This window comes from Mytilus trossulus, chromosome 1 (genome assembly GCF_036588685.1).
Source record: "Mytilus trossulus isolate FHL-02 chromosome 1, PNRI_Mtr1.1.1.hap1, whole genome shotgun sequence".
In the NCBI taxonomy this organism is placed as follows: Eukaryota; Metazoa; Mollusca; class Bivalvia; order Mytilida; family Mytilidae; genus Mytilus; species Mytilus trossulus.
The window spans coordinates 47,026,811-47,046,852 of record NC_086373.1 but is presented as its reverse complement, the minus strand read 5'-3'; the positions used below and the strand labels follow the sequence as shown (position 1 = coordinate 47,046,852).

Genomic DNA, 20,042 nt, shown 5'->3' with positions numbered 1-20,042 from the left:
ATATATGTATATATCTCTGGATTTATATAGTGACATTCATATGTGTTATATCTTATGGAATAATAGTGATATCAGGTAGATTTCAGACGGGGAGTATTCTGGATCACATCCGAAATTATATATTAACTGTATAGTCTGTATGATTGGATTTTTAGACATCCGTATTTTCCGGAAATAATCTGGACTTCTCCGTATTTTCACTAGTGCTTACTTTCTCTTCCTCACCGGTCTATTGCAAATGGATGCCACGACAAAACTGCTCCTGTGGATATTGTGACAAATCACCGTCAAGTACGTTTCAAATCAATTATAAACTGTTAAATATATATACCGTTAATTCCGTTAACTTGGATTCCATGTTTATTCAACCATACGAACTGTAATTGTTTATTTCTATGAATTGAACTGAGAATTCTACTTTCGTTTTTGACTTGTTATTATGATTGCATTGAACATTCATATATTTCTTTCGTACATATTGTAAAATATTGTATTTTTATTTCTTTCAGTTTACCAAACATTACACACTCTGTAAAACTCCTGTATCATTTCTGGTGGAATTCTAATCTACAAGCTTCACACACAAGTTGTTATTCTTTATAATTTGCCGAGATTGCGATACAATCCCATGGTTATACTAGCTGAGTCAGGCTCAGCATAAAAGATATATCCAACGCCTTACTTAAATACGGATGAAAACAATATTGATTACAATCATGGCTATACCAAAGAAATAGGGAGGACTGTATACCAAACAAATGATAAAAATAACAAGAAAAGCTCAAATTATTTCTTAAAAACTTTATTCAAGAACTGTGTTAAATTGTTAATTATAACCAATTTTAAACATCTGTATTGATTTTTTTCTCAAGATTTTTATCTGTTGCTATTGGAAGCAAAATAATTTTTGTGTGTACTAATATACAAGTTTGATTTTGACACTTCTGTTTAGTACTTTATACTGATAATGGTATTTATGTCAATTACTAGTGATAATAGTATCGCCATTGATAAACATTTGGTATGTGAGGACCTAACTTAAACAGGAATTTATTATAGAAAATTATTGGCCATGTAAGCTGCATACTCACATAATTAAATTAAGTCATTGTATGCTAATTGTTTTTATTAATGTAAACAAAATAATTTCACGCCATGAACTGAACTTACATTTTACATGACTTAATTGGTTTCTATAAAAATTCAGACATTGTTAATAATACTGGATATGTTGGTGTGTTTCTTATTATTTTTTCTTGTTAAAACTATTAATCGATACTGAATATGCAGATATTCATTAATTTAGATGTATACAGAAGAGTTGACATTTCTCATTATTATTTTTCTAGTAAATACATCTTTTATGGGAAAATAGATTTAAAGCTTAAAATTAACAAAAACTTGCTATATATATATAATTAAAACCTATTTTGCAAGTAACTTTTAATATCACATGGTAAAATATATAATGAAAAGTAATGATAAAAAATTAGGTCTTATTTTTATACAGACCAGTTATAAATTTTCTTTCTTTGAATTAGCAACTTTATATATATGATTACTAATAGACCACTTTCGAGTTCATCCGTCACCGGCAAAAACTCGTCAATTATGCACGCCTTTATGACGTCATTTACCAGATAGAGGGGCTCGCCTGTATCCCTGCACTTACGTTCATCAAGCGTCTAAGTGATCGTTTTGGTGCAGGATAAACTAGAAATAATGGTTGCTCTGTAGGTACTTACTGACAATTCCCTAATGACAGCAGTGTTGATTGTCTATTTTCAGAATTCAATTTGCCGAATAATTCGTACAATATAGAATTATCATTTTCCAACCACTCGCTCAACATTGTAAGGAAGTGACGACGCCCCTAAACGCACAGATGACGGTGATAAAGGCGCGTATAATTGATGAGTTTTTTCCGGTGACGGATGAACTCGAAAGTGGTCTATTAGAACCATAGGACTAAGCTTAAATTTTAGTGTCAACTTCTTGCAGGGAAACAGAGAAATATATAATTAATGAAACATATTCAAATTGATAATATAACTGTATCAAGTTGGAATGTAAATGGACTTGGGCACAAGCACAGAGATGAAACATTTTTAGAAAATATAAAATATGATATAAATTTTCTACTCGAAACATGGAAAGGGGACCTATCTGATATAGATATTCCTACTTTTGACTGTTTTTCAAAGTCAAGAGGCAGAAAAAAGAAAGCAAGGAGATATAGTGGAGGTATTATAGTATATATTAAAAAGGAAATAAAAAATGGTGTTATACACATGAAAAATATATCACAGTCTGCAAATAGAATGTGGCTGAAGCTGGATAAAACCTTTTTTGGCTTAGATGAAGATTTATATCTTTGTGGCATATACATACCACCACTTTATTCTCCACATTATAATAATGAGTATCAGAACCTTGAGTCAGAAAAAAGTAAATTAGCAGGGAAGGGAAAGATTTTAATTACAGGGGATTTTAACTCCAGAGTATCTACTCATGCTGACTTTGTTCTCCATGATGACAATAATGATAATTTATCACATTTATTACCAGATAATTATAAGTCAGATTATGACATGACAAGAAGGTCACAAGATAAGATATTGAACTCTCAAGGGAGAGAACTTTTAGATCTCTGTGCTACTGCCCAACTCAGACTATTAAATGGTCGATTTATAGGAGACATTTTGGGTAATATAACATGTTTTAATACAAAAGGTTGTAGTATTGTAGATTATGCAGTTACAAGTATGAGTCTGCTCTCTTCAGTGAAATATTTTAAAGTGCAAGATCCATCACCATTCTCAGATCACTGCCAGTTGGTAACTTATATAACATGTAATTTTCAAGATCAGTAAACTTCAAAGCCAATATATAAAACAAAAGTTTAATTATAAATGGACTAAACTTTCTAAAAAATTATTGGAAATGGAACTGACTAAATCAAATATATATGAAGAAATAGGCAGGTTTCAGACAAACAAATTTGAGAAAACCTCAGAAGGAATAAATCTTGCAAGTAATGCAATATGTAATATTTATACTAATCTATCAGAAAAGTGTATGATAAAAAATTGTTTTAAAAAGGTAAAGAAAAAAAATAAAGCACCATGGACAGATAATGAATATCTGGAATTAAGAAAAACTGTACAAAAGATAGGCGAAAAACTAAAATTATCTCCCTTTGACCAAAACTTGAAATTAAAATTTTTTCATTATAGTAAACTTTTGAAAAAAGCATATAAATTTAAAAGAAAGCAGTATAAACAAAACATATTAAATAAACTTAAAAATCTGTCTCCTACAGAGAGTAAGGAATTTTGGAATATCTTAAAAGGAATTAATAAAAGAGAAACAAACTCAAATGATTCACCACTTTTTGATCTTAATGTGCTAGCTAAACACTTTAAAACACAAGGAGAACCAGATACAATAGATGAAAATTTCAAAAATTTAATATCTAAAGAGGTAGGAAACAGAGAACAAATATTAAATGAAAAACAAACAGATGACCCTATTAAAATATCTGAAATAAAAAATGTTATAAAATCACTAAAGAATGGTAAAAGTACTGGCCCAGACTTAATTTGTTATGAAATAATAAAACACAGTAGCCAGGTAATGCTAACTTCATTAGCAAAATGCTTTAATCTAATATTAGATAGTTCAATTTATCCAGATGAGTGGAATAAATCATATATAATACCTATTTTTAAACAGGGAGACTTGCTCGATCCAGCTAATTATAGGGGTATTTCCCTAATGAATTGTTTAAGTAAGATATTTAATTCTGTCATAAATAACAGGTTGATAATAATTTTTGAAGATAACATGAATCCATCACAGTTTGGATTCCGAAAGAATAATAGAACTTCAGATAGTTTGTTTATTTTAAAAACAGTTATTAATAAATATATAAATAATAAAAACCAAAAAAATATTTGGATGTTTTGTAGATTTGAAGAAGGCATTTGACTCAGTTTGGAGACTAGGCCTTCTATATAAATTGACCAAGACTGATAATATTAGACCTAAATTATATAAAGTGTTAAAAAATATGTATGAATGCACTGAAGCTTCAGTAAAATATAAAGAAAACATATCTGATTCAGTATTTATAGATAGAGGCTTGAAACAGGGTGACAGCCTCAGTCCTAATCTTTTTAATATTTATATAAATGACCTTCCTGAAATTTTTGATAGTGACTGTAAACCAGTTAATCTTAATAACATGTCATTAAGCTGTCTTATGTTTGCCGATGATTTACTTTTATTGTCTGAAAGTGCAGAGGGTTTACAGAAGTCATTAGAGAAATTAAGCAACTATTGTAAAAAATGGCAGTTGTCAATTAACATAAATAAAACTAAAGTGATAGTATTTCAACAAAAAAACATACCGTACACTAAAGCAGAGTTTACTTTGGATGGTTATAAATTAGAAAAAGTATTAAAATATAAATATCTAGGTAATATTATAGAGGCTTCTGGTAAATTCCATACATCACATATGGAACTATCAAAAAAAGGCACAAAAGTTATATTCAGTTTGTTTAAATATATGAATAATATAGAAAATATACATAAAAAACTATTTGAATCTTTAATAAAACCAATTTTAATGTATAACTCAGAAATTTGGTATATGGACTACTATGAAAAAGTACTGAGGTCTCAGAGTAGAGCAGTAAATAATGATAAAGATTTTGATTTACTTACGTCCATTGATAATAGCTTTATTGAAAAGGTGAATTTAAAATTTTGCAAATTAATTCTAGGTTTAAGTAAAAAAGCAGTTAACATTGCATCAAGGGCAGAGTTAGGACAATATCCAATAGATGTATATGTAAAGGTTCAAGCACTAAAATATATGGCAAGAGTATCTAACATAGAAATTAATCCGTTGTTATATATTATGATGCATACTGCACAACTAAACTGTTGGATGAATCAGGAACCTATTCTTGGTATACTTTTGTAAAAAATATAATTCATGAAAATAATTTTAATATATCTGATATACAAAATATTGACTTCATAAAAGAAAAATATAAAATGAATAAACACATGAAAGATATTATGCAAGAAAACTATAAAAAGCTGTTCTTTAAAAAATTAAATTCTTTAACAGAAAATAATAAATTATTTATCTATAGTAAAATCAAAAAGAAATATGAAACTGAGCCTTATTTACTTAAAGAGAATAACTTTGAAATAAGGAAAAAATTTACTAAATTAAGGGTAAGTGACCATATTTTGGAAATTGAAAGGGGTAGATACAAAAATATAAAAAGGGAAGAACGTTTATGTCAACATTGTTGTCTAAATAAAATAGATGATGAAGAACATTTTTTATTTACATGTATTAAAAATAAAGATTTGAGACTTGAATTTTTACAGAAAGTTAGAAATACCTATTCTGATATAGATAATATGGATAATGTGGATAAATTGGTTTTATGTCTTTCGTGTCCGTCAATTATGCAGTATACGGCTCCATTTGTTAAAAAGTCATGGTCACTGAGGAGAGTGGACTCAACAACTGCATGATAAATACTTAATGTATATAATGTTTGTTCTTTTGTTGTTATTTTTGTATGATGTATTGTGTTCATTTATATGCCTTCAACCCAATGGGGTATAACTGTGCATTTTATTCAATAAACATAATTAATTGCAATGTTCATGTGGTTTAAAAATTTGCCTTCCATCATCCATAAGATTAGCCGCATCAATGTTTCCTTCTAATTCATAATCAACTTAATCTCGTTCATCGAGCTGTGTACCAACTGGATTCTGTACTAGACTCAAGCTGGCAGCCACTTTTATCGGCCAATCAAGATAGCAGCCACTTTTTTCCAGCAGCCAATTTTGGTGATATGTCTAAAAACCAAAAAAATGAATGAGACTCAAACGTTCCAAAAATCGCTAAATATTAGTTAAATGCAATCTAACACCGTAATCGACAATTTCAAGCCTTGTACTGGTTCTAAAAGCATTTCATTCCGTTTACAATATGTATTTGAAGCTAGCGGTCTGTTCGTTATTTATTATTCGATAATTGATATTCAATATCTAACCGGCTGCAAGCAGTCGGTTAAATATTCAAATTTCGTTGAAAATCATTAAAAAGCATAAGGGGAAGGCTACGCCGGAAATCGTTTTATGACCCCTTCAAGCTGTCGTAAATTTTCGTCGTCCTCGAATATAAACCATTATATAGGTTGCATATTTGTCCTTATTTTATATAGATTTTTATCAATAAATCGACACCAAAGATGTTATTTAATATATTATATAACAAACAAAAACAAAAACCATCAATCCAGAAACATTTGAATATAAAAATAATAAATATGTATGGAAAGCCAAAAATACAAAAATAGAAATGTTTGGTGAAAACCTAACGAGGACTGCTTAAATAAGGTTAAACCCGGGCGATTTTGAACTTCTGTGGTGGCTAGACGGGCCCGGATCCCAGAAAAATATTTAAGTGGGGAATAGCTTGGGTCAATACCTTTGAAATAAGCTAGGTCAAGTTCGGAACTTTGCCGTCGGTATATATGCCGAAAAGTACCGAATGTGTGTCTGGTATGGAAAATACGTAAATGGGCGACTTTGAACCTCTGTGGTGGCTAGACGGGCCCGGATCCCAGAAAAATATTTAAGTGGGGAATAGCCTGGGTCAATACCTTTGAAATGAGCTAGGTCCAGTTCGGAACTTTGCCGTAGGTATATGCCGAAAAGTACCGAATGTGTGTCTGGTATGAAAAATACGTAAATGGGCGACTTTAAACCCCTGTGGTGGTTAGACGGGCCCGGATCCCAGAAATATATTTAAGTTGCGAATAGCTTGGGTCAATACCTTTAAAATGGGCTAGGTCCGGTTCGGAACTTTGCCGTAGGGATTTGCCGAAATGTACCGAGTGTGTGATTAATAATGAAAATTTGCCATAAGGGCAACTTTGAACCTCTGTGGTGGCTAGACGGGCCCGGATCCCAGAAAAATATTTAAGTGGGGAATAGCTTGGGTCAATACCTTTGAAATAAGCTAGGTCCAGTTCGGAACTTTGCCGTCGGTATATGCCGAAAAGTACCGAATGTGTGTCTGGTATGGAAAATACGTAAATGGGCGACTTTGAACCTCTGTGGTGGCTAGACGGGCCCGGATCCCAGAAAAATATTTAAGTAGGGAATAGCCTGGGTCAATACCTTTGAAATGAGCTAGGTTCAGTTCGGAACTTTGCCGTAGGTATATGCCGAAAAGTACCGAATGTGTGTCTGGTATGGAAAATACGTAAATGGGCGACTTTAAACCCCTGTGGTGGTTAGACGGGCCCGGATCCCAGAAATATATTTAAGTGGCGAATAGCTTGGGTCAATACCTTTAAAATGGGCTAGGTCCGGTTCGGAACTTTGCCGTAGGGATATGCCGAAATGTACCGAGTGTGTGATTAATAATGAAAATTTGCCATAAGGGCAACTTTGAACCTCTGTGGTGGCTAGACGGGCCCGGATCCCAGAAAAATATTTAAGTGGGGAATAGCTTGGGTCAATACTTTTGAAATAAGCTAGGTCCAGTTCGGAACTTTGCCGTCGGTATATGCCGAAAAGTACCGAATGTGTGTCTGGTATGGAAAATACGTAAATGGGCGACTTTGAACCTCTGTGGTGGCTAGACGGGCCCGGATCCCAGAAAAATATTTAAGTAGGGAATAGCCTGGGTCAATACCTTTGAAATGAGCTAGGTCCAGTTCGGAACTTTGCCGTAGGTATATGCCGAAAAGTACCGAATGTGTGTCTGGTATGGAAAATACGTAAATGGGCGACTTTAAACCCCTGTGGTGGTTAGACGGGCCCGGATCCCAGAAATATATTTAAGTGGCGAATAGCTTGGGTCAATACCTTTAAAATGGGCTAGGTCCGGTTCGGAACTTTGCCGTAGGGATATGCCGAAATGTACCGAGTGTGTGATTAATAATGAAAATTTGTCATAAGGGCAACTTTGAACCTCTTTGGTGGCTAGACGGGCACGGATCCCAGAAAAATATTTAAGTGGGGAATAGCTTGGGTCAATACCTTTGAAATAAGCTAGGTCAAGTTCGGAACTTTGCCGTCGGTATATGCGGAAAAGTACCGAATGTGTGTCTGGTATGGAAAATACGTAAATGGGCGACTTTGAACCTCTGTGGTGGCTAGACGGGCCCGGATCCCAGAAAAATATTTAAGTGGGGAATAGCCTGGGTCAATACCTTTGAAATGAGCTAGGTCCAGTTCGGAACTTTGCCGTAGGTATATGCCGAAAAGTACCGAATGTGTGTCTGGTATGGAAAATACGTAAATGGGCGACTTTAAACCCCTGTGGTGGTTAGACGGGCCCGGATCCCAGAAATATATTTAAGTGGCGAATAGCTTGGGTCAATACCTTTAAAATGGGCTAGGTCCGGTTCGGAACTTTGCCGTAGGGATATGCCGAAATGTACCGAGTGTGTGATTAATAATGAAAATTTGTCATAAGGGCAACTTTGAACCTCTTTGGTGGCTAGACGGGCACGGATCCCAGAAAAATATTTAAGTGGGGAATAGCTTGGGTCAATACCTTTGAAAAAAGCTAGGTCAAGTTCGGAACTTTGCCGTCGGTATATGCGGAAAAGTACCGAATGTGTGTCTGGTATGGAAAATACGTAAATGGGCGACTTTGAACCTCTGTGGTGGCTAGACGGGCCCGGATCCCAGAAAAATATTTAAGTGGGGAATAGCCTGGGTCAATACCTTTGAAATGAGCTAGGTCCAGTTCGGAACTTTGCCGTAGGTATATGCCGAAAAGTACCGAATGTGTGTCTGGTATGGAAAATACGTAAATGGGCGACTTTAAACCCCTGTGGTGGTGAGACGGGCCCGGATCCCAGAAATATATTTAAGTGGCGAATAGCTGGGACAACATCCCTAATGCGCCTTGAAATGAGGAACTCAAAAGTCATGTGTAAAGAAAAAATCTCTGTGTAGTGATATTGGACATGTTTCTATTTTTAACAAATGACTGAACTTAATTATTTGTGGTGATTAGGAAAGTAGAGGAACATAGAATAAATGTGTAAAAACTATGGAGCTATTGAATGTGTTCAAAGTATTAAATTTTCAAAGAACTTATTGTGTTAAAAAGTGGATATTTTACCACAAGGAGCCGCATCACAAAAGGATGTTCGGGGTTTGCTAATTTACGGAAAAAGTAATCTCACTTCGTACCCCGAAAATTTAACCACATATGTGAAAATGTCACAGCTTCGAAACGAGCTATCATACATATCCAAGTTTACGATATGGACTGATCTACAGGAAAAAACGTTACCATTATCGCCTATGGGAAAACAATTAAAGATATTGAGCCAATTTACAAAAAGATAAATCAGAAGTTTCCAGAGTGATCTATGGATGATTTCACCTTGTACACCCGGGAAAATTGTGAAAATGATGGTAAGTATTTTTTTATTTATACCTAGATATCCCAGATGATTTCAGATAACCATTATAGATAAATACCAGCAGATACTCAATGAAATTTTCGCTTTTAGAAAGCATTGCAGGCACGGGGCTGAACACTTTTTTTAGGCACAATTCAAACTTTGTTTACACCCCCGAGAGATCCGAAAGGAATTTGTTTATGAATTGAAAAAGGCATGAACTAACATAATAGTTTTATCTGTAAGTAAACATGACACAATACAGTCTTTGTTATGTAATTATCACTCCGGTTTACAGGAATAACTGATAATCAAGGGAGATAACACACTCCATACGAGTAAAGTGAAATACATCATCATCATGTGCTTTTATCCAATAATTTGACCCATGGTCAGTCAGTAGATATCATATGCAGTTAATAAACAGACAAACATGTACATGTATTAAAGAAATCATGAATTATTATTTGTAATGCACACTAGCAAATCACAAGATATTGTCTTTTCTCAGTGAAAAAGGGGGAGGGTCAACAAACCTTTCGAAAACAATATTGCTGCACCTTTTCAACTATTAAGCTAGTTAGCTACCACTCGTTGCTTCTAATATAAAAGATTTAAATGAAGGTTGATAAGCCACAAGGGAGAAGCATTTTTCTTTCTTTGCGATAAAACATTCAAGAATTTGATTTTTGCTCTCTCAATAATACTTATGTATTTAAACCAAATAATAACACAGCCTGAGTAATTTTTTTTTCTTATTTCAGTTCCAGACATATCATTACTTTTTAACCTGAGATGACAAACTAGAGGTGTTAAAAGGTCCTGAATAACTGGTAAGCATTTTGTTTTATTTGGCAAGCTCTAAATTGTTTATTTATGGTATTTATGCAATTCAAATTACAGTCGGTATGTTAAAAATATACTGATATGAAAACTGTTGCTATGGTCTTGGCATTAAATGAAAATGCTTGGTTACTGATCTTTTCGACTCCATATTTCAAGTTAAACCTTGCGGCAACTGTTCCTCATGTAACACTGCAAACTATAATTAGCATTATTTTGATATGTCGTTATTTAATGACGCCATATTACGTGTGATGTCACAACGTTTCCTTTAAAACCTCATGCCGATATCTCACTGATAAAAGATTTTCACTGAAATACATGTAAAAAACATTTTTTCTCAAATACAATTATGTGAAAGAACAAGTTTTGAAAATTTGCACTTCATTGCACTCTAATTATATGATTCAAATGACTTTTACAGTAGTTTATAGTGGTTTCTACAGTATAAAATACCAGGTTTCCACTGGCTAGAATAATTAAGTATTTTGGTGTTTTTTTTTATGAAATCTTCATTTTTGCATAATTTCTCTGTCAAAATGCACTTTTAGGCACCAGAAAATTTTATTGAATGCTTTAACAGGGGATGTGTGTTGTAATTTAAGGTTACATTCAGATGTTTTGTCCTTCTTTTGACTAGTGAAGGTATACTGTAAGAAATTAATTATGCATACACTTTGTATTCAAAATAAATAAATATAGCGATAAAAGTGTCATTGCCTTATAGTGCTGAAACAACTTTATTTTTTTTCAGAAATGGACAAAAATACACAGATTTATTCAGAATGTCATACCTATGAAGATCACATAAAAATATTTGGAAAAATCAGAACTATGGATTGCAATATGGGACAACATCCCTAATGCGCCTTGAAATGAGGAACTCAAAAGTCATGTGTAAAGAAAAAATCTCTGTGTAGTGATATTGGACATGTTTCTATTTTTAACAAATGACTGAACTTAATTATTTGTGGTGATTAGGAAAGTAGAGGAACATAGAATAAATGTGTAAAAACTATGGAGCTATTGAATGTGTTCAAAGTATTAAATTTTCAAAGAACTTATTGTGTTAAAAAGTGGATATTTTACCACAAGGAGCCGCATCACAAAAGGATGTTCGGGGTTTGCTAATTTACGGAAAAAGTAATCTCACTTCGTACCCCGAAAATTTAACCACATATGTGAAAATGTCACAGCTTCGAAACGAGCTATCATACATATCCAAGTTTACGATATGGACTGATCTACAGGAAAAAACGTTACCATTATCGCCTATGGGAAAACAATTAAAGATATTGAGCCAATTTACAAAAAGATAAATCAGAAGTTTCCAGAGTGATCTATGGATGATTTCACCTTGTACACCCGGGAAAATTGTGAAAATGATGGTAAGTATTTTTTTATTTATACCTAGATATCCCAGATGATTTCAGATAACCATTATAGATAAATACCAGCAGATACTCAATGAAATTTTCGCTTTTAGAAAGCATTGCAGGCACGGGGCTGAACACTTTTTTTAGGCACAATTCAAACTTTGTTTACACCCCCGAGAGATCCGAAAGGAATTTGTTTATGAATTGAAAAAGGCATGAACTAACATAATAGTTTTATCTGTAAGTAAACATGACACAATACAGTCTTTGTTATGTAATTATCACTCCGGTTTACAGGAATAACTGATAATCAAGGGAGATAACACACTCCATACGAGTAAAGTGAAATACATCATCATCATGTGCTTTTATCCAATAATTTGACCCATGGTCAGTCAGTAGATATCATATGCAGTTAATAAACAGACAAACATGTACATGTATTAAAGAAATCATGAATTATTATTTGTAATGCACACTAGCAAATCACAAGATATTGTCTTTTCTCAGTGAAAAAGGGGGAGGGTCAACAAACCTTTCGAAAACAATATTGCTGCACCTTTTCAACTATTAAGCTAGTTAGCTACCACTCGTTGCTTCTAATATAAAAGATTTAAATGAAGGTTGATAAGCCACAAGGGAGAAGCATTTTTCTTTCTTTGCGATAAAACATTCAAGAATTTGATTTTTGCTCTCTCAATAATACTTATGTATTTAAACCAAATAATAACACAGCCTGAGTAATTTTTTTTTCTTATTTCAGTTCCAGACATATCATTACTTTTTAACCTGAGATGACAAACTAGAGGTGTTAAAAGGTCCTGAATAACTGGTAAGCATTTTGTTTTATTTGGCAAGCTCTAAATTGTTTATTTATGGTATTTATGCAATTCAAATTACAGTCGGTATGTTAAAAATATACTGATATGAAAACTGTTGCTATGGTCTTGGCATTAAATGAAAATGCTTGGTTACTGATCTTTTCGACTCCATATTTCAAGTTAAACCTTGCGGCAACTGTTCCTCATGTAACACTGCAAACTATAATTAGCATTATTTTGATATGTCGTTATTTAATGACGCCATATTACGTGTGATGTCACAACGTTTCCTTTAAAACCTCATGCCGATATCTCACTGATAAAAGATTTTCACTGAAATACATGTAAAAAACATTTTTTCTCAAATACAATTATGTGAAAGAACAAGTTTTGAAAATTTGCACTTCATTGCACTCTAATTATATGATTCAAATGACTTTTACAGTAGTTTATAGTGGTTTCTACAGTATAAAATACCAGGTTTCCACTGGCTAGAATAATTAAGTATTTTGGTGTTTTTTTTTATGAAATCTTCATTTTTGCATAATTTCTCTGTCAAAATGCACTTTTAGGCACCAGAAAATTTTATTGAATGCTTTAACAGGGGATGTGTGTTGTAATTTAAGGTTACATTCAGATGTTTTGTCCTTCTTTTGACTAGTGAAGGTATACTGTAAGAAATTAATTATGCATACACTTTGTATTCAAAATAAATAAATATAGCGATAAAAGTGTCATTGCCTTATAGTGCTGAAACAACTTTATTTTTTTTCAGAAATGGACAAAAATACACAGATTTATTCAGAATGTCATACCTATGAAGATCACATAAAAATATTTGGAAAAATCAGAACTATGGATTGCAATATGGGACAACATCCCTAATGCGCCTTGAAATGAGGAACTCAAAAGTCATGTGTAAAGAAAAAATCTCTGTGTAGTGATATTGGACATGTTTCTATTTTTAACAAATGACTGAACTTAATTATTTGTGGTGATTAGGAAAGTAGAGGAACATAGAATAAATGTGTAAAAACTATGGAGCTATTGAATGTGTTCAAAGTATTAAATTTTCAAAGAACTTATTGTGTTAAAAAGTGGATATTTTACCACAAGGAGCCGCATCACAAAAGGATGTTCGGGGTTTGCTAATTTACGGAAAAAGTAATCTCACTTCGTACCCCGAAAATTTAACCACATATGTGAAAATGTCACAGCTTCGAAACGAGCTATCATACATATCCAAGTTTACGATATGGACTGATCTACAGGAAAAAACGTTACCATTATCGCCTATGGGAAAACAATTAAAGATATTGAGCCAATTTACAAAAAGATAAATCAGAAGTTTCCAGAGTGATCTATGGATGATTTCACCTTGTACACCCGGGAAAATTGTGAAAATGATGGTAAGTATTTTTTTATTTATACCTAGATATCCCAGATGATTTCAGATAACCATTATAGATAAATACCAGCAGATACTCAATGAAATTTTCGCTTTTAGAAAGCATTGCAGGCACGGGGCTGAACACTTTTTTTAGGCACAATTCAAACTTTGTTTACACCCCCGAGAGATCCGAAAGGAATTTGTTTATGAATTGAAAAAGGCATGAACTAACATAATAGTTTTATCTGTAAGTAAACATGACACAATACAGTCTTTGTTATGTAATTATCACTCCGGTTTACAGGAATAACTGATAATCAAGGGAGATAACACACTCCATACGAGTAAAGTGAAATACATCATCATCATGTGCTTTTATCCAATAATTTGACCCATGGTCAGTCAGTAGATATCATATGCAGTTAATAAACAGACAAACATGTACATGTATTAAAGAAATCATGAATTATTATTTGTAATGCACACTAGCAAATCACAAGATATTGTCTTTTCTCAGTGAAAAAGGGGGAGGGTCAACAAACCTTTCGAAAACAATATTGCTGCACCTTTTCAACTATTAAGCTAGTTAGCTACCACTCGTTGCTTCTAATATAAAAGATTTAAATGAAGGTTGATAAGCCACAAGGGAGAAGCATTTTTCTTTCTTTGCGATAAAACATTCAAGAATTTGATTTTTGCTCTCTCAATAATACTTATGTATTTAAACCAAATAATAACACAGCCTGAGTAATTTTTTTTTCTTATTTCAGTTCCAGACATATCATTACTTTTTAACCTGAGATGACAAACTAGAGGTGTTAAAAGGTCCTGAATAACTGGTAAGCATTTTGTTTTATTTGGCAAGCTCTAAATTGTTTATTTATGGTATTTATGCAATTCAAATTACAGTCGGTATGTTAAAAATATACTGATATGAAAACTGTTGCTATGGTCTTGGCATTAAATGAAAATGCTTGGTTACTGATCTTTTCGACTCCATATTTCAAGTTAAACCTTGCGGCAACTGTTCCTCATGTAACACTGCAAACTATAATTAGCATTATTTTGATATGTCGTTATTTAATGACGCCATATTACGTGTGATGTCACAACGTTTCCTTTAAAACCTCATGCCGATATCTCACTGATAAAAGATTTTCACTGAAATACATGTAAAAAACATTTTTTCTCAAATACAATTATGTGAAAGAACAAGTTTTGAAAATTTGCACTTCATTGCACTCTAATTATATGATTCAAATGACTTTTACAGTAGTTTATAGTGGTTTCTACAGTATAAAATACCAGGTTTCCACTGGCTAGAATAATTAAGTATTTTGGTGTTTTTTTTTATGAAATCTTCATTTTTGCATAATTTCTCTGTCAAAATGCACTTTTAGGCACCAGAAAATTTTATTGAATGCTTTAACAGGGGATGTGTGTTGTAATTTAAGGTTACATTCAGATGTTTTGTCCTTCTTTTGACTAGTGAAGGTATACTGTAAGAAATTAATTATGCATACACTTTGTATTCAAAATAAATAAATATAGCGATAAAAGTGTCATTGCCTTATAGTGCTGAAACAACTTTATTTTTTTTCAGAAATGGACAAAAATACACAGATTTATTCAGAATGTCATACCTATGAAGATCACATAAAAATATTTGGAAAAATCAGAACTATGGATTGCAATATGGGACAACATCCCTAATGCGCCTTGAAATGAGGAACTCAAAAGTCATGTGTAAAGAAAAAATCTCTGTGTAGTGATATTGGACATGTTTCTATTTTTAACAAATGACTGAACTTAATTATTTGTGGTGATTAGGAAAGTAGAGGAACATAGAATAAATGTGTAAAAACTATGGAGCTATTGAATGTGTTCAAAGTATTAAATTTTCAAAGAACTTATTGTGTTAAAAAGTGGATATTTTACCACAAGGAGCCGCATCACAAAAGGATGTTCGGGGTTTGCTAATTTACGGAAAAAGTAATCTCACTTCGTACCCCGAAAATTTAACCACATATGTGAAAATGTCACAGCTTCGAAACGAGCTATCATACATATCCAAGTTTACGATATGGACTGATCTACAGGAAAAAACGTTACCATTATCGCCTATGGGAAAACAATTAAAGATATTGAGCCAATTTACAAAAAGATAAATCAGAAGTTTCCAGAGTGATCTATGGATGATTTCACCTTGTACACCCGGGAAAATTGTGAAAATGATGGTAAGTATTTTTTTATTTATACCTAGATATCCCAGATGATTTCAGATAACCATTATAGATAAATACCAGCAGATACTCAATGAAATTTTCGCTTTTAGAAAGCATTGCAGGCACGGGGCTGAACACTTTTTTTAGGCACAATTCAAACTTTGTTTACACCCCCGAGAGATCCGAAAGGAATTTGTTTATGAATTGAAAAAGGCATGAACTAACATAATAGTTTTATCTGTAAGTAAACATGACACAATACAGTCTTTGTTATGTAATTATCACTCCGGTTTACAGGAATAACTGATAATCAAGGGAGATAACACACTCCATACGAGTAAAGTGAAATACATCATCATCATGTGCTTTTATCCAATAATTTGACCCATGGTCAGTCAGTAGATATCATATGCAGTTAATAAACAGACAAACATGTACATGTATTAAAGAAATCATGAATTATTATTTGTAATGCACACTAGCAAATCACAAGATATTGTCTTTTCTCAGTGAAAAAGGGGGAGGGTCAACAAACCTTTCGAAAACAATATTGCTGCACCTTTTCAACTATTAAGCTAGTTAGCTACCACTCGTTGCTTCTAATATAAAAGATTTAAATGAAGGTTGATAAGCCACAAGGGAGAAGCATTTTTCTTTCTTTGCGATAAAACATTCAAGAATTTGATTTTTGCTCTCTCAATAATACTTATGTATTTAAACCAAATAATAACACAGCCTGAGTAATTTTTTTTTCTTATTTCAGTTCCAGACATATCATTACTTTTTAACCTGAGATGACAAACTAGAGGTGTTAAAAGGTCCTGAATAACTGGTAAGCATTTTGTTTTATTTGGCAAGCTCTAAATTGTTTATTTATGGTATTTATGCAATTCAAATTACAGTCGGTATGTTAAAAATATACTGATATGAAAACTGTTGCTATGGTCTTGGCATTAAATGAAAATGCTTGGTTACTGATCTTTTCGACTCCATATTTCAAGTTAAACCTTGCGGCAACTGTTCCTCATGTAACACTGCAAACTATAATTAGCATTATTTTGATATGTCGTTATTTAATGACGCCATATTACGTGTGATGTCACAACGTTTCCTTTAAAACCTCATGCCGATATCTCACTGATAAAAGATTTTCACTGAAATACATGTAAAAAACATTTTTTCTCAAATACAATTATGTGAAAGAACAAGTTTTGAAAATTTGCACTTCATTGCACTCTAATTATATGATTCAAATGACTTTTACAGTAGTTTATAGTGGTTTCTACAGTATAAAATACCAGGTTTCCACTGGCTAGAATAATTAAGTATTTTGGTGTTTTTTTTTATGAAATCTTCATTTTTGCATAATTTCTCTGTCAAAATGCACTTTTAGGCACCAGAAAATTTTATTGAATGCTTTAACAGGGGATGTGTGTTGTAATTTAAGGTTACATTCAGATGTTTTGTCCTTCTTTTGACTAGTGAAGGTATACTGTAAGAAATTAATTATGCATACACTTTGTATTCAAAATAAATAAATATAGCGATAAAAGTGTCATTGCCTTATAGTGCTGAAACAACTTTATTTTTTTTCAGAAATGGACAAAAATACACAGATTTATTCAGAATGTCATACCTATGAAGATCACATAAAAATATTTGGAAAAATCAGAACTATGGATTGCAATATGGGACAACATCCCTAATGCGCCTTGAAATGAGGAACTCAAAAGTCATGTGTAAAGAAAAAATCTCTGTGTAGTGATATTGGACATGTTTCTATTTTTAACAAATGACTGAACTTAATTATTTGTGGTGATTAGGAAAGTAGAGGAACATAGAATAAATGTGTAAAAACTATGGAGCTATTGAATGTGTTCAAAGTATTAAATTTTCAAAGAACTTATTGTGTTAAAAAGTGGATATTTTACCACAAGGAGCCGCATCACAAAAGGATGTTCGGGGTTTGCTAATTTACGGAAAAAGTAATCTCACTTCGTACCCCGAAAATTTAACCACATATGTGAAAATGTCACAGCTTCGAAACGAGCTATCATACATATCCAAGTTTACGATATGGACTGATCTACAGGAAAAAACGTTACCATTATCGCCTATGGGAAAACAATTAAAGATATTGAGCCAATTTACAAAAAGATAAATCAGAAGTTTCCAGAGTGATCTATGGATGATTTCACCTTGTACACCCGGGAAAATTGTGAAAATGATGGTAAGTATTTTTTTATTTATACCTAGATATCCCAGATGATTTCAGATAACCATTATAGATAAATACCAGCAGATACTCAATGAAATTTTCGCTTTTAGAAAGCATTGCAGGCACGGGGCTGAACACTTTTTTTAGGCACAATTCAAACTTTGTTTACACCCCCGAGAGATCCGAAAGGAATTTGTTTATGAATTGAAAAAGGCATGAACTAACATAATAGTTTTATCTGTAAGTAAACATGACACAATACAGTCTTTGTTATGTAATTATCACTCCGGTTTACAGGAATAACTGATAATCAAGGGAGATAACACACTCCATACGAGTAAAGTGAAATACATCATCATCATGTGCTTTTATCCAATAATTTGACCCATGGTCAGTCAGTAGATATCATATGCAGTTAATAAACAGACAAACATGTACATGTATTAAAGAAATCATGAATTATTATTTGTAATGCACACTAGCAAATCACAAGATATTGTCTTTTCTCAGTGAAAAAGGGGGAGGGTCAACAAACCTTTCGAAAACAATATTGCTGCACCTTTTCAACTATTAAGCTAGTTAGCTACCACTCGTTGCTTCTAATATAAAAGATTTAAATGAAGGTTGATAAGCCACAAGGGAGAAGCATTTTTCTTTCTTTGCGATAAAACATTCAAGAATTTGATTTTTGCTCTCTCAATAATACTTATGTATTTAAACCAAATAATAACACAGCCTGAGTAATTTTTTTTTTCTTATTTCAGTTCCAGACATATCATTACTTTTTAACCTGAGATGACAAACTAGAGGTGTTAAAAGGTCCTGAATAACTGGTAAGCATTTTGTTTTATTTGGCAAGCTCTAAATTGTTTATTTATGGTATTTATGCAATTCAAATTACAGTCGGTATGTTAAAAATATACTGATATGAAAACTGTTGCTATGGTCTTGGCATTAAATGAAAATGCTTGGTTACTGATCTTTTCGACTCCATATTTCAAGTTAAACCTTGCGGCAACTGTTCCTCATGTAACACTGCAAACTATAATTAGCATTATTTTGATATGTCGTTATTTAATGACGCCATATTACGTGTGATGTCACAACGTTTCCTTTAAAACCTCATGCCGATATCTCACTGATAAAAGATTTTCACTGAAATACATGTAAAAAACATTTTTTCTCAAATACAATTATGTGAAAGAACAAGTTTTGAAAATTTGCACTTCATTGCACTCTAATTATATGATTCAAATGACTTTTACAGTAGTTTATAGTGGTTTCTACAGTATAAAATACCAGGTTTCCACTGGCTAGAATAATTAAGTATTTTGGTGTTTTTTTTTATGAAATCTTCATTTTTGCATAATTTCTCTGTCAAAATGCACTTTTAGGCACCAGAAAATTTTATTGAATGCTTTAACAGGGGATGTGTGTTGTAATTTAAGGTTACATTCAGATGTTTTGTCCTTCTTTTGACTAGTGAAGGTATACTGTAAGAAATTAATTATGCATACACTTTGTATTCAAAATAAATAAATATAGCGATAAAAGTGTCATTGCCTTATAGTGCTGAAACAACTTTATTTTTTTTCAGAAATGGACAAAAATACACAGATTTATTCAGAATGTCATACCTATGAAGATCACATAAAAATATTTGGAAAAATCAGAACTATGGATTGCAATATGGGAC

At 32.5% G+C, this 20,042-nt stretch overlaps 1 long non-coding RNA gene across 2 annotated transcripts; it reads left to right on the top strand.

Moving 5' to 3' along the window:
* Window positions 1-8,797: 8,797 nt before the first annotated feature.
* On the top strand, window positions 8,798-20,042 carry LOC134725789 (uncharacterized). 2 transcript variants are annotated; one of them, XR_010108598.1, is made up of 11 exons: window positions 8,798-9,486; window positions 10,238-10,306; window positions 11,071-11,704; window positions 12,456-12,524; window positions 13,289-13,922; window positions 14,674-14,742; window positions 15,507-16,140; window positions 16,892-16,960; window positions 17,725-18,358; window positions 19,111-19,179; window positions 19,944-20,042. It is a non-coding gene; the product is annotated as an uncharacterized LOC134725789 (long non-coding RNA). The 2 variants fall into 2 exon arrangements; XR_010108597.1 differs by lacking the exons at window positions 19,111-19,179; window positions 19,944-20,042 and having other exon boundaries at window positions 8,799-9,486; window positions 17,725-19,078.